Source organism: Sturnira hondurensis, unplaced genomic scaffold, assembly GCF_014824575.4.
Source record: "Sturnira hondurensis isolate 20B ecotype Veracruz unplaced genomic scaffold, ASM1482457v3 Scaffold0016284, whole genome shotgun sequence".
Classification (NCBI taxonomy): domain Eukaryota; kingdom Metazoa; phylum Chordata; class Mammalia; order Chiroptera; family Phyllostomidae; genus Sturnira; species Sturnira hondurensis.
Window position 1 is genome coordinate 5895433 of NW_028088915.1, and position 15515 is coordinate 5910947.

At 40.7% G+C, this 15515-nt stretch overlaps 1 protein-coding gene across 6 annotated transcripts in view; it reads left to right on the forward strand.

The window, feature by feature from the left end:
* PRKCQ (protein kinase C theta) overlaps positions 1-15515 on the forward strand; it is a 122058-nt gene that overhangs the window by 83473 nt on the left and 23070 nt on the right. The gene's annotated exons all lie outside the window — the stretch shown is intronic.

A 15515-nucleotide genomic window follows, 5' to 3' on the forward strand; every position in this document is an offset into this window, starting at 1 on the left:
AGTAAAAGTGCCTGTCCCGGCACAGTGCCCCGGGTGGCACTGTCATTGTGAGATGCGGGGTACGGTCTTTATATGATTCATCTTTACCTTTCAGTCCACCTTTCATTCATCCACACAAGTTTCTTCTCCTTGAAATACCATTAAAATATTACTTAAAAAATTTTAATGTAGTCCGTTGAGAAAGGGCTTTACTTCTGGCTTTGTCTGTTTGATTGCATTTATAGAATTTGGTGTAACTTATATAACAGTTAGGATTTGCGGTGGTTTTTTGACTAGTTTGGCAAAGTAGTGCTTTGTGAGGGGGAAAAAAGTGACACCTGTCTGTTCACCTACATCCATCTATTTGAAGAGACAAAAGTTGGAAAAGAGGTTGAAAGGCTTGTGCGCTGCTATCTTCCTTGCTAAGGCCAGCAGAGGGGCCATCTGTTCTGGGGGTTGTACCAAGGAGCCCAAGCCAGTGCACTGAGGGAGGGGATATTGGTGAGGGCTCTCTCCTGCTCTGGGAATATTCTTATCCTGGCCTCATTTTTCCTTGAAAAAAATTAATTACTTTTTTCCTGACTCAAAAGTTATCCAGGATCATTTTTAGAAAATTTGGAAAATACACACTTCAAGAAGAAAATCATTTATAATCCTACCCCTTGGGTATTATTCACCATTCATACTTTGAAGCTTATCATTCTAGATATTTCCCCCAGGGAAATTTTTAAAAATAAAAATAGCAACCTATTATAAATATCAACTGTTCTGTAACTCAAATTTTTAACACTCTATTCATACATCTCCTCACCACTGTGGATAGTCTTCTAGAGCATGATTTACCTAATTAGAATATTTCTAGCTTTCTGTTCTGATTTAAATAACACCAAAGTGAACATCCTTGTTCTTCCTGATCTCATGCACAAGCTCCATTTTTCTCTTCATTTTTCTACTCTCCTTCCCCTGTTCCCATCATACATAGCCTAGAATAATAGACAGACCCATGTGGGGCCATGTGGTTAAGGCCCAAAGAATGTGAAGTTTTTCTCTCCTTCTATTCCAAGCCTTGATGATAATTTATGGCCTTAGTGTAACCATGAGGATAGAGGGCCTCTCAGATGCCTCCAGCCACAGAAACTGGGAAACTGGAAATAGATCAGAAAATGTGGACGGCAGCTAGGTCCTTCATCCCCACTTCTCCAGCCCCCAGTAGGTACCCAACCAATGCTTAGTGAAAGAATAAATGAATAAATACACAAAGCTAAAATATAGGGAAACTAAACCACGAAGGAGCACTCACTAAAATATACTGTATTCAAAGCACTGTGGAGGATATGGGAATGGATAATACGGTTTCTGGCCTTGAGAAATTAGAGAATTTCACCCTAAAGAAAGAAAGCGGCAAGAGTACTACTTCTGACGGTGTGACTGATGTTACCTGGCAGAGCACAGACTCGAGGCACCAGAGCTGGAATCCTAGAAACTGGGATTGGAATAGGCAGAAAGACTTTGGGGCAGTAGACGTGCGGGGGGCTATAGGAGGGAAAGCATAAAAGAACGGAGGGAGCACGAGAAGCTGCTTTATGGAAGGCAGGCTTATTTTCTGGAGCAGGAAAGAGTTGGAATTTATGAGAATGAGTGAGAGAGATGTCCCGCTAGAAATTTCCTCCTGAACATCATAAATATCCATTGGTCTGGGCTGGTATAGACACGTTACCAAAAGGCAAAGCGAGGAACTCCGCTGCGCTCTCCCAGTCTCTGTTCTGGGTTTGCAGGGCATCCTGGCACTGTTTAAATCTCCCTTTTCCTCTTTTGAGGCTTGTATAAATGCTAAATACACTTCAGACCAGGCTTCTAGGGCATTATGTCATCAGTGGAGCTTGGCGCCTTTTTCCCTCTGGGATGTTTTGTGTTTGTTTGTATGTATGATTATCTTCATACCATGCCGGGAAGGCTGTTATCAGTCTCACTTTGTTAGAATGTAGCCATCGATACTCCCTTCTCCGTTCATCTCTCAGGGCTCAGGCTCGCTGACTTCTTCCCCCACCACGGGAGGCGCTTGTGGGTTCCACATGGTCGGTCCAGAGCAGGGAAGTCAGTGCAGGAGAAAAAGGGGTGGAGAATGTGCACAAATGTCAAACATGACTGGCTCATGACTTAGATTTCAAGGCACTGAGTCATTTTAGAAGGATGGGGGTGGGAAGCTTGCATCACACTTTCTGAAGGACCTTGAGTTGCTTTTAAGATGTGCTGATTTATTATTCAGATCTTGCATGCCCAACAAAATAGCCAATTAAACACCACAGGCGAGTGTATAAAGCAACAACTGATATGAATAATGATTTGCTCCGGGAACATTTTGAAATTGGCCTCTTTGAGGGGATAGTCAGCTTCGCCTACCAGTGAAGACATTAGGTAAGGCAAATGACTATTTATTTTTCTAGGGAACTGTGGTTTGGGAAAAAATTATTCACTTGTTTTCCGCCTCCACAGAGCCCACCTGTTGAATGCCAGATTATTCAGGAGATTGTGGGGACAAGATCCCCTTGTAATTTGTCAGGATCTGTGGGTTAAATCATTAAAGGCCTTTAAAGTTCATATGTGAGGGACACTTGACCTGTTGAAGTGTGAAAATATGGTAAAGTCACCTAGGAAGCTACGAAGAGTGGAACTCGCTGTGCGCTGGGCTTCTGAAGAGCGTTTTAGTCTCAGCCCAACCCTCTGTGGGCAGGATGCCCGGGCCCGTCCTCCCCGACACTGGGAATCGCCACGCGAAGGGCCGAGGGGTGGAAGCCACACACCAGGTGTGAAGGCACAGTGCGTGGGACGTGGGTGTGCAAGACAGTGTCAGTTGAATCTGAACCTGAATAAGGCTCAAAAGGAAAGAATCTTCGAAATTAGTTAATTTTCAAGATAACTCTGTGCTTCCTCTGGCTGCGACCGGAATCGCTGACGTCAGAGTCTCGTGCAGATCACATGATGGGGTTGCGGTCTGAGCGCAGGGAGACACGGCTTCTTATTCTTTCCTTTATTTTGTGCTAACATTTATTGTTTTTTAACATTTTAGTTTCTGTGTCTCACACGAAAGCCCATATGTCTTGAATTGCACAGTCCTTCTTAATACCAAATTCAGTATGTATGCCAGTGAACTCTCACATGCTCACTGGATTTTAAAACTATATGCTCAGTACCTATTTTCCATTAGTTACATTTTTTAAAAAGTAGAAATAGGGAAAGTCCACCAAAAGAATAATTGTCATACATTCTCAACTATACTCACAAGTAAAAGTCATTAGAAACAAATTCATCATAAAACCTTGAAAATATATTTCACAAATTATTTTAGAATGCCACTTTTAGATGAACCTAACAAATTTTTCTTGGGGACCTTTCTAAGTTCTGTATGTTTCCCCAAAAGAGGCAAGTCTAGAAAACTGTATGGGGATTAAATTGCAAAACTATTTCCTTTTCCTAATTCTAATTAGTAAGTAAATTTTTAAAGTTCTACCTAACTTAGAAAAACAATATTCTGCTTTATTTATTTTTAAGATACCAGTAATAATTAGATGCACTATTGCTTTTCTCCACAAAATTATTTTAAAAACTGTATTAGAAGCTATCTCCCAGTCAGAATTGTCTAAATGGGAAATAACGTGTGTCAGTTAGAAGTTGCGTTAGCTGCTAGTAATGAGGACAGAGCATAACAATGACTTAAATGAGATGGAAGTGTTTTTCCCTTCATATAAAGGGTGTGAGTCATGTGGTTCAGAGCAGGTATGACAGTTCCATGGTGTCACTCATCAGAGACCCAGGCACAGTCTGCTCCCTGATCCATCATCCCCAGTCCTGGGCTTCCATCCTCAAGGGGACTTCTCAGTCCACTGTGGCTGCTGGAGCCCAGCCCTCACAACCACATTCTAGTCAGGAAGCAGGAGGAAGAGGGAGAGAATAAAACAAGACCATGCCAGCTCGCTTTCCTTTATTAAATCACTTTTCCATAAGGCCCACAAAAAACTTCTGCCCAAAAGCCCTGGCTGGTGTAGCTCAGTGGATTGAGCGCGGGCCTGCGAACCACACGATCTCGGTCCAATTCCCAGTCAGGGCACATGCCTGGGTTGCAGGCCAGTTCCCAGCAGGGGACTCACAAGAGGCAACCATACATTGATACTTCTCTCCTTCTCTCCTTCCCTTCCCCTCTAAAGATAAATAAATAAAATCTTTAAAAAAAAAAAAAAAAAACTTCTGCCCACATATCTCTGACTCTTCTATAGCTCCAGGGAAAGCTAGAAGACTCTTTTCAGCTAAGCACTTTGCATCCAGAATAAATTTTTTTTTACTAAGAAGGAAAGGTAGGCAACCAGCTATCTCTGCTCCAACATATATTTTAAAATACAGAAAAGTATGACTTCAAAAGCCTACATTTATTGCAGGCCTACTTTGTGCCAGATAGTTTACTAGGAACTTTAAATATATTCTTTCATTTAATTCAGTTAACTCCAATGAAGTTGATATGATTATTTCTATTTTACCCGTGAGAAAACTGAGGCTAAGACTAATGAACTTTGCCTAAAACCATTCCCCTGGGAACTGGGAACAGTGTTCCAGTTTTACCATGTGTCTCTGTGTCCAGCTTTGGCCTCCTCTGTATTCAGAGCATGTAAGTGTCTTAGTGACATGTCATCACTGCAGTAACTAAATGCTGACCTACGGGAAAGACAAAACACTGAGAAAAGAAATTTTCCTCTCTTTTTAATTATGCTAGAGTAAAAGAAAGATCAATAATTGAAGTATCTTGCCCTGTCTGGTGTGGCTTTAGTCAGTTGTCATCCATCAAAGTAAAAGGTCACTGGTTCAATTCCCATTCAGGGCACCTGCCCGGGTTGTGGGTTCAGTTCCTCACCCCCACCCACTGGGGCACATTTGAGAGGCAACCGATCAATGTTTCTCTCCCACTCTTTCTCCCTCCCTTCCTCTCTCTCTAAACAAATAAATACAAGTTTTAAAATAATTAATTCAAGTATTAATTAAAATATTAGAATAATTAAATCAAGTATCAATTAATAAATCTCTGATTTACCTCTGATAACACTATGGAAAAATAAGGGTTTGGTTCCAAAATTAGTTTGGAAAGGAGAGAAGCCTCTAACAGTGTGAGAACACTGTTTTGTGTTGTCTCATTTTGTTTCGAAATGATTTCCTTAGAAATTAAAAGTGAACTATGGCCTGCCTTTGCATCTCCTTTGAAATTCTGAAAGGTCTATCTGTACTACAGTCTGCCTACAAGTAGGTTAAGAAGTGTTACAGTTTCACACCTAAAAGAAGTTTTAGGTTATGCAAATACCTCCGAGTCGGGCTGCGTGTAAGGCGCGGCGGTTTTGTGGGTCTCCATTGCACATTGGAGACCCACATTTAATGTTCGCATTGCCCCGCGATGCGCATTGCACATTGTGCCGCGGGGCAATGCGCAATTGCCCCGCGGCGTATCAGGAGTCAGGAATTCAGCATTAGTTCACATTGATACCACTACCCTTGACTTCCACACTCCCATTGTGAAGCAGTGGAACCTTCTTAGTATTACTCTGAAATTTCTCTAATATGACAAAGAAGACCGAGTTTCACTTTCCATTTATAGAACACACAAAGCTTGACTCTGGGCCGACCTCCCCATGGGCTCCCTCTGGTTATGGTTTCAGGTTATGAATTTATGACTGACACTTTGTATGACTTTCCACAAGTTACCTAACATTTCTTTGCAACCTTGTCCTCTTTGGGACTCCAAACATAGCACTTGCAGAGAACTTTGAATCCTTCATGAAGAAAGTGCAATACTAACTGCAAGATTTTTATTACTATTTGAAATAAAAGAAAAACTCCCCAACACAGCAGTCTTCAAAAGTATGTCATTCTGGTATGTCCATGACTAGGAAGCAAAAGGCCATCTAAGATTGCCAGGAGGTGTTTCCTTTCGAGCGTTTTGTTCAGACACTGCCTCGTCTGAAGCTCTCAGCAGCATTTTTTAATCCATAAACCCTCCAATGGCTGAGTTAGGAGTGCTGGCAATCGTCACAATGTTAGCTAAAAAAGAAAGAAAGAAAAACCCGCACAAACCACATCCTCCAAAACTCTTATCCACAAACAAAGACCAGAATGAGTGTTTTGTGTCATCCCCATTTGTAGTGACTGACAGGCCAGCCTTCTTTAAAACACTCCTGCAGTTTCCTATAGTGAGAATGCTTGGAAATGCTTGCCTCATCTCTTCCGTGTGCTTCAGACACGGAGCATACAAAAATGAGCAGATTTATGGTAAATTCACATCGCACCACCCCCTCCCCAACATACCGGAGAGAATCAGCAGTGTATGAGCAAAGCCTCGGCGCCCTTTGACCATAAGCAGTACCTAGTGAGTCTGAAATGTCGCGCCCTTTCTGCACACCTGCCCTGTAAGCTCACAGATACTTTCTCACCTTCGTGTGACTTTTATAATGCTTCTTCGGGGCGCAGGGAACCACACTGTGAGTTCATTTCTCTGTCAGCTGTTCTCTCAAAGTCCCAAAAGTACTGTCAACCAGCTCCCCTCATGAAAAGAGCATTTGCATCTACTTCGAGAGTGTTATTGTAGGGAAGTGCCTACTGTCGTCGGTGAATCTGCTCACTCCTTTGAAAGCTCGCTCAGAGACTACCTCCCCCATTACTGTTCAGATGCACAAAATCCTATCTAATGACCATTATCTCTCCCCTCCTCGGGCTTCTCAGCTTACAAGTTCCAGAAAGCCGGTTTTGTTCCAGTACTTCTTGGCCTTTCCTGTGACTACTTTCAGAGGGACCTACTTGGTTTCTCCATGTAAATAATACTTTCCTTGATACCAAGAAGCATGTTTTGTTCTTTTCCTTTTATTCATATCCTCACAGAAAGCTGGATCATGTTGGGGGGGAGGGTGGAATGCAAGAAAAAGAAGTCGTCCTGTAGTGAACTGTACTAGCTGACTATAACGCGTCTGCCAGAATCCTCAGATGCCAGGAAGGCTGAGGAGAGGTGTCCACCCTCAGCATACCCGCTTCAACCTCTCTGTGTCCTTCAGCCCATTGGTTCCCCTTCACCCCCAGTTCGAGGCTCTGTGCCCGCTGCGGCTTCTGAACTCTCTGCCTTGACCCCCACATCATTCTTATCTCCTCGCCTCTCCACAATACAACTTCTGTCAATGTTCTGTTTTCGGCCAGCCGTCTGACAGAAAACGTAAGATAAGCAGCACTTGGCTGCTTAATACTTCTTGTTCCCAGCAGTAACTTCTCCCAAAATGGGGTCCGCTCAAAGAAGTTCCATATTAAACCACGACCACACAGCAGCTGAGGGGCCATGGCACACACCCCGAGGACAGGACAACTGTGGGACTCCGGGAACAGAGGAGAGTCAGAGTCAAACCCAGAGTCAAACTCTTTGGGTTTGCTCAAGCCCCAAACCCAAGAGAAGCCTTCTCTTCAGAAGCAGGAGGAAGAAGGGGGGAAAAGCAACAGGAAGATCCCCTGGGTAGGTAAGGAGAGGACCATCAGAACAGGGTCAGTGGAGAGGAAAGAGTTTCAAAACAGAGAGAACAGAGTGTTCAGAGCAGTGAGGAGGCCAACTGTTCACATTTAAGAGGAACAGAAAGAAGTATCTTAGTAGGAGGTCAAGGGCGTATGTCAGGTGACAGAGGTATAAGGAGTGGCAGGTGGGCAGACTCGGTGTCATACAGACTGCTTTCAGAAGGTGTGTTTCAGAAGATGGAAGCGTGCTGTGATCGATCGCAGGGTCTTCGAGTTAAAAGTAATGGAGAATGCTTGAGACAGAGGAAGAAACCAGACAATAGGGAGGAAGATTCTGGAAGAGGAAGGGGTTAGCATAAAGACTATAGCAAACTCTGGTAAGGACGGTTGTCGCTTCTGACACAGAAGAGAAAGGAGGAAATTAAGTTAGATGGAGAGGAAATCTGAGGCTGCTCACAGAAAGGGCAGTCACCCCAGTGAAGCAGGACAGTGCCTCGGGTTGGAAACGAGAGGGGCAGGGATGGGACTGAGAACCTGGAGGCACCAGAGAGGCCTGAAATGTCAGCAACACTGGCTCCAAAAAAAAGATTCAGTAAGAGACAGAAGCAGAAATCTCAAGGTACCACCTAAGGGCCAAAGTTGGAAGAGAAAGTGAGTGATGGGAATTTCCCAGGGATGGAAAGTGGCAAGATGAATCCAGCCTTCAAGACAAAGAAATAAAGCCCACTGTGTGGCTTCTAAACCACTTCATCACCTGTGTTTGTCCAGAATGGGAGTGTGCTCTTAAATCCTTTTAAAAAGGATCAATTCTCCACAAAGTAATTCAACGTAAAAGCAGTAATTCTCCACAAAACTGTTTTTAAAAAACAAAACTATTTCTAAAAGAACAGTTACAAATATTTTCAGTGGACACTGTCAATGAAGATAATTAAAAACATGTTTCTAGAAGTCATCATTTCAAGAAAGATTTTAAATAGAACCAGGAATGCTACCTTCTTTGTATAAATTTCTATCTTTATAGGCCAAATAAATGTAAGAATTTAGTAGAACTTTATTAGTCTGCATATTCTTTAGTCAATATTTTATTGATATTTATATAGATTCCATATGGGGAACAATCTAAAGATGTTTTTCTTCCAGTCAAGTACATTAGCATTACCTTGAATATATTGGCTAGCCCATTGCCACTAATTTTTTTTAATTAATAGACAATTTTTTAGAGCAGATTCAGACTGTAGAAAAATTGAGTGGAAAGTACGGAGTTCCCACATATCCTTCCTCCCCTGGGGCCCCACAGTTCCCCGCTTTTTAACATCTTGCTTTAGTGTGGTACATTTATTATAACTGATGAGTTGATGTTGATACACTATTATTCACTAAAGTCCATGGTGTACATTACTGTTCACTTTTTATATTGAATATTCTATAGGTTCTAACGAAAGTGTTCCATGTAGCCACCATTACAGCATCACACACAATTGTTTCCCGTTGCCCTAAAAATCCTCTGCCCTCTGCCTCTTCATCCTTCCCGCCCTCAAACCCCTGGGCAACCACGGATCCTTTCACTTGTGCATCATTTTGCCTTTTGCAGAATGTCATATAGCTGGACTCACAATTTGTAGCCTTGGCCAATTGGCTTCCGTCACTTAGTAATGAGCATGTAAGTTTCCTCTTTGTCTTATCATGGCTTCAGAGCTCTCTTCTTTTTATTGCCAAATAATATTCCGTTGTCTGGATGTACCACAGTTTGTTTCTCCATTCACCTACCGGGGGACATCTTGGGTGCTCATAACTTCTCATTTGACTTGTTACAATCATTTGTTTTTCTTATGACAGACTCAATAGATGTAGAATTTTTTTTAACCTAAGAAGGAGTCTGATCCCTTCGTTGTGACCCTAAGGAAACTGAGATCCGAAGGTCAGCCCAGCCGACCACAGCACAGCGCTCTTTCCTAGATCGTACTGCCCATCCAAAACTAGTAGGGAAGCTCAGATTTCAAGGAGCCTAAACACTGGTTCCGGCTCACAACTCGTTTAACTGGAAAAGTATCTATTGCATGTTGTAAACCTTAGACCCCAGCCAAAGGGGTTCGGCCCAGCCCCTTACTTTAGAACTCTCCCTATTAGCCACATGGAAGAAAGAGTCCCGCCCCCCGCAGCCACAATCCCCATCCCTAAGCCACTCTCCAGGACTCCAGAATTCCATTCCCAAATGGCTGGAAGCATGTGCAGACATCTTCCTAGGTTCTACTGTTGTGTGCGCGAGGGGTAGGGGGAGGGCAGGACTTTCCAAGAGTAGCCACATAACTGGTGCAAGGTTTGGAGGAATTCTAGGTTTATTGCTGGCCTTCTTGATTATTATTAAAGTATATTCCTCAATATATACACAAAACACACACATAACACCTATACATACATATATAGATAGAGAAAAATATGAGAATACAGAACATATGTAAATTTACAGTTGATAAGGTTGCTTTATAACACTTAAAATGTTAGACATATGGTGTGGGGCGTGCATTCGTATTCTTGCTCCAGACCTTGTACGTGTTGGGGTGATCCTTGAGGTCTGACTATAATGCAACTAAATGCTTCCCTTCCCTGTGCGATAGGATGGCAGTGCAGGTAAGAAAAGTCGACATGGACTAGCGAGTTCTCACTATGTGTCAGCGCTGGGCGAAATACCGTATGTGGGTTATTTCACTTAACTTTGGGATTTTTAGATATGGACCAGCCCCCCTTTGTTCTTCACGGTTCACTTTCCATTGGGTGTAATAGAATATGCCCCAAAGTAGAGATGAATTCCACTCTCCAATTTTCATATTATTATACTATAATCTTGGATGCTACAGCATTTTTTATACATGCTTAATATGTGGTACTCTTAAAAGGATACTGGTATATTTAGATATCTTGTAACATGTAATAAATACTTTGATTCTAATTTTATTTCTTCTTCGGGCATTGCAAATCTTCTTGAATAAATTTACGATGTTGATTTACTAGTCTTAGAAGAAAAAATAGTAGCAAAATATGACTATAATTATTCGTTTTCTCCTTTCCCACCTTAGCATTCCAAAATTTAAGTCACATAAATTTTTTAAGTAAAATTCCTTATTTTCCTTCATTACTTTTCCTGGAAAAGGAGTATGTATTCCTGACCTCATTTGCATAAAATTTGCCAAGCTGTCTGTATGTTTTTAAAATTAATTGTCAGTGGCCTAGCACAGCTAGCACCTAAAAAAATTGTTATTTTCATAAAATCATTAGCTAATTTATTTTATGCTATAAAGTTCTCATTTATTTAATAATCTGTACACATTTGGCAATCGTTAGCTATACTGAATAGACATTGTCACTAAATAATTTTCCAAGCTTTTTCTTTTCATTCTCTTATTAAAAAGAAATGTAATCATTCTAAGGGGACACTAGTGTAGAAGTTAAATTGTACAACTTCCAAAAAATAATAAGTTGAGTCCACCTTTACATTTTCCCCTTTACTAATTCTAGAATTTTCATTCACAACATGTTCTTTTAAAGAACTAGCTTGTGTTTCAAATGTTGACATATTTTGTCAGCCCTAAGACTTCTAACTTCTCTAAATGATATGTGTGTGTGCAGACACAGCCCTGTGAGAACTATACAACCAATCCTGTTAAATCTATCACTTCAATCTCGCATTTAATCATCCTTCTTTCATATTGTAAACATAGATTTTTATTTTAATGACACTTCCTTTTTTAGATCTTTCTGTTATTTGATTCTTTTTGAGAATTATTCTAGTTGCATTACTTAATTAAAAGTGATTTTAAAATTTCATGACCAGATGACTCTTCTACCCTGTGCCTGGTTGCACTGTCTTTGTGATTAAGCCTGCCACTTCCAACTTAGGAGAGCTGAAAAAGATAGCACCTGACATGACATCAAATGCTTAATGCAAATCCCCCTGCTAAAGACGAATACCATATGATCTCACCTTTAACACGAAGATAAACAATAGGACAAAAAAAAAAATAAATAAAAACAAAGACACTGAAATAGAGGACAGGGGGACGGTGACCAGAGGGGAGAGAATTTCAGAAGAAAAGGGGAAGGATTTACAAGAACTAGTATAAAGGACACGTGGACAACGACTAAGAGGGGTGGAAATGGAAGGGAAGTGGGGAGCACGGGGGCAGGGGGTGGTTGGGCTGGGATGGGAGTAAAAGACAGAAAACTGTACTTGAACAATAATTTTCTTTTAAAAAAATCCCCATGCTAGCACTACAAATGGCAATGCTCATCTGAGTCTGACAGTGGATCAGACTTATTCCAGGCCTCTTTGAAATTGCTGCACTGACAGAGTGCACGGCTTGGGCTCTTCCTTGTGCTTTGGGGAATGTGCTCTCCAGTAGCCTAAATCCGAACTAGAATAACCTGTTCCCTTGGCAAATACTGAGCATATGTACCACATAAACATAAGGTAGTAGAAAAGTCACTTAAAATTGTTAAGTAAAATTCCTTATTTTCCTTCATTATAAAAGTAATCATATCAAAACATCCTTTAGATATTGGAAAATACACAATAGTATTATTTTAAAAAGAAAGTTTTTCTGAATTACAGCATTCAAAGATACCCACAAGTTGGATTTTTTAGTATTTCCTTTCCTTCTTTTTTTTTTTTTGCATCTTTTTTTCTCTGTAGCAGTGATAATTCAGTAACTTTAAAATCTTCCGTAGAGTAGGTCATTTTCACCTCAAAATCATATTCCTTAAAACATGTCCTTTATGTTAAAACTTAATCCATACCTGAGACTCCTCTGTGCTTACGAATATATGTTTCTCAACATGTATGGCATGTATATCACATGTAATAACTATAGTCATAAAATAACAACAGCTGACATTTATAGAGCATTTACTGTGTGCTACTCCATGCTCTAGGCATATTACACATTTTAGGGCATTTAATCTTCACAGCCACCGTATGAAGTAGACAGTATTTTATTCCCATTCTACAGATCAGGAAAATGAGGTGGCCCCTTGAGGGGGGTAAGCAACAAACATATCAAAGGTCAAACGGCTACTAAGCAGGGGATCCAGGACTCAAACTCTGGCAGCTTGGTGGCCAAGTCCATAGGCCTCACTGCTCTATTGCCTCTCATTAGAGGCCTAATCATATCAGGGAAAACAGTTTTGAAATTCACGGAATGGAGTCCTGTTTGTATTTCTGTGATGAAGGGAAATAATCTGTTTGTTAATGCAGGAAGACCCTTGGGACAATGAAGCCAGTAAAGACCAACTGAGCCCGCGTTGCTATTGCAAAGTGCGAACCTCTAGGAACTCGGGCACATGACTTCTGATAGGTACTAATGAATGGGTTGAAAGCAGTGAACATGACTAATTAGAGTTTATAGTAGAAATGTAAATAGGCCCTAATGGATGAGTTTGCTGGTCTATAAAGAGCCATCTCTCTCTCTCACTAGAATCAGACACAAAAAGTGCATATATGGTTATCTATTCATTTTATTTGATAGTACAGTCCTCATGATAAAGGTCATAAACCTGTTTTCTAGGGTGTTTTAATTTATAGCTCAACATAGAAGAAAGAAATAAAGCACTGCAGATTCAGAACTAGTCCAGCCTTCTAAACACAAATATACCTAAGGAACTGAGCCCTGGTGTGGCCAAACCGGTGCAGGTGTCCACGTGTACCAGTGAGGCTTTGGCTGAGCCCAGCATCAGCATGTCCACCAGGCATGCTGGCCAGATGCAAGCTCCCCCCATACCCGGGTGCCCCTTGCAAGCACACAGCTTGGGCAGCCCAGACCCCAGCTCCATGTCTATGTCAAGAAAGGAAGCCCCTCCATGTCCTCTCGACCATAGTGCTGAGAATGTCAAACAGGCAACTCTTACATGGTATAATTCTGAACGAAAACCTTGTTTTGGGGGTAACAATAAGTAGAAGTAAAGATGCAAACCTTGATGAAGGGGGCCCCACCTCTAGTTCTGACACTAGTTCAGACTTAGTGCATCAGCTGTGTAAGTAAATAGACTGAGAGTCATAAAAGTAGAGAATCCAAGGCAATGTCTTGGTTCAATTCAGACCAGAATTATTTGGCCTTGAAAACCACTGAAATTAGTATATATCTTATGTGGAAAATGATTTTTTCAGTTTTTAGATTAGCAAAGTATTAAAATATCCTATTCATATATATATGTGAATCTATATATATATAGTGATTTATATATAGCAATCACTTAATCAGGTTTATAGTAATCACTATATATATATATATATATATATATATATATATAGTGATTACCTTCATTTCTTCACTTTACCAGCATAGATCACTTTTACAGTAAAATTTCATGTAAATATTTCCCAAAGAAAATAAATACAAAGGAATTTAGACTCTCCTTAAAGTGATCTCATATTTTTATAAGAACATAGAAGAGCCAGTGATGCACTTTTTTCAACCAAGAAATGGAAGATATTTGTGGAAACTGGAAAATTCAGTACTTTGTACACAGAATTCTTTGCAAGAACACTAGGCCATTTTGAATCCTTGAAACTTCTCTCTCTCTCTCTCTCTCTGTAAACACACACATACACACACACACACACAGATATATATACATGTACATATATGTATATATAAATGATTTTGCAAGACTGTAATACACACCATTTTTTCCCAATTTTTTTAATTTAATTATTTTTCAAGTTACACACCATTTTTAAAAGCTCCCAAAAATGTTGCTACAGAGCTTTAGATACCCTTTTATCTACACCCTTTTATCTACAAAACATCAGTACTGATTATTGCCTTCAGTTGTCAGAAAATTACAGCAAAGCTGTTCCTCTTGGTTTTATAGTCTCCAAACAAAGCAGCATGCGTGCCATAGGTGTGTTTGTAGCCTGGACAGCTGATAGACACATAAGTGTTATTGAGTAATACACCAAATGCATTCTCATTAGCCAGAGGTTCTTCAGCGCTATTGAATGAATCACTTCTTCCAGTGGCCTGATGGAACTGTACTGTCAAACCCCAACTAAAACTTACTTCACCAGCAGGACAGAAATATGCTTGGTGTTTGACTGTTTCATTAGTAAGATCAGTGAATGAAGAAGAGCATTCACAGAACTTGCTCTGAGACCATGAATGGTATGAACATGAAGCTCTACAGGAACGCTCACTTTACAGACAGTCCATTTGCATTGACAGCAGAGGTTGTGACAACTCTAGCGTGTTTCCTCCTGCAGGAAACTGGCTAAGTAAGGAAACCCTCCTATTACAAAATTCCCTTTTCCAAGGAGCTCCTAGGTAGGCAAAGTGAAAAAACTCACGGAATGTTTGGACTGGAGCCAGGATGCTAAAGGTTGAGTTGTACTCCTGTGTTTCAATTCTTTTCCAAAATCAGAGATGATAAGCTTCTTCGGCAGGCCTGCTGGCAGTTCTTTCTAAAAGAATAAGATGCAAGATTCAGAAACAAAATACAGACCAATCAAAAGGTCATTCTCCTGCCACTCCTGTTGTCTACTCAAAAGAGTGATGAGTCATAGTTCGTTCTAACGGTTCTGCTTTCCAGCTCTTGGCTCATGGGGGATTAACTCAAATGTTAAGCAGTTGGGACCCTTGGGACGCAGAGGAATTCATCCCCCAACCAATAGCCAAGCTCTATCAGCATAACCAGGGGACTGCTAAATGGGAGGAGGCCCTCTGACCCTTGGGTGTTGCCGTGGGCCATGCTTACCTCCTGTGAGGAAAGTTCACAGGGAAGACTCATTACTATGTCTTTAATTTTACTTCAGATATGTATTGTTTCTAGAAAATACATATTTGTATTGTCTACATTTGTCTAGATTTCTCTTAAGAATTTTGTAAGCATAACATCTTCCTACCAGTATTTATTTTATCATTTGGGAAGTACTACATAATCTTAGAATGTGCTCAATAGTCATAGTTTAATTTCATTTCTTCCCCCAAGAAAAAGGGGAAAAATATAAAAAACAAATGTTGAAAATC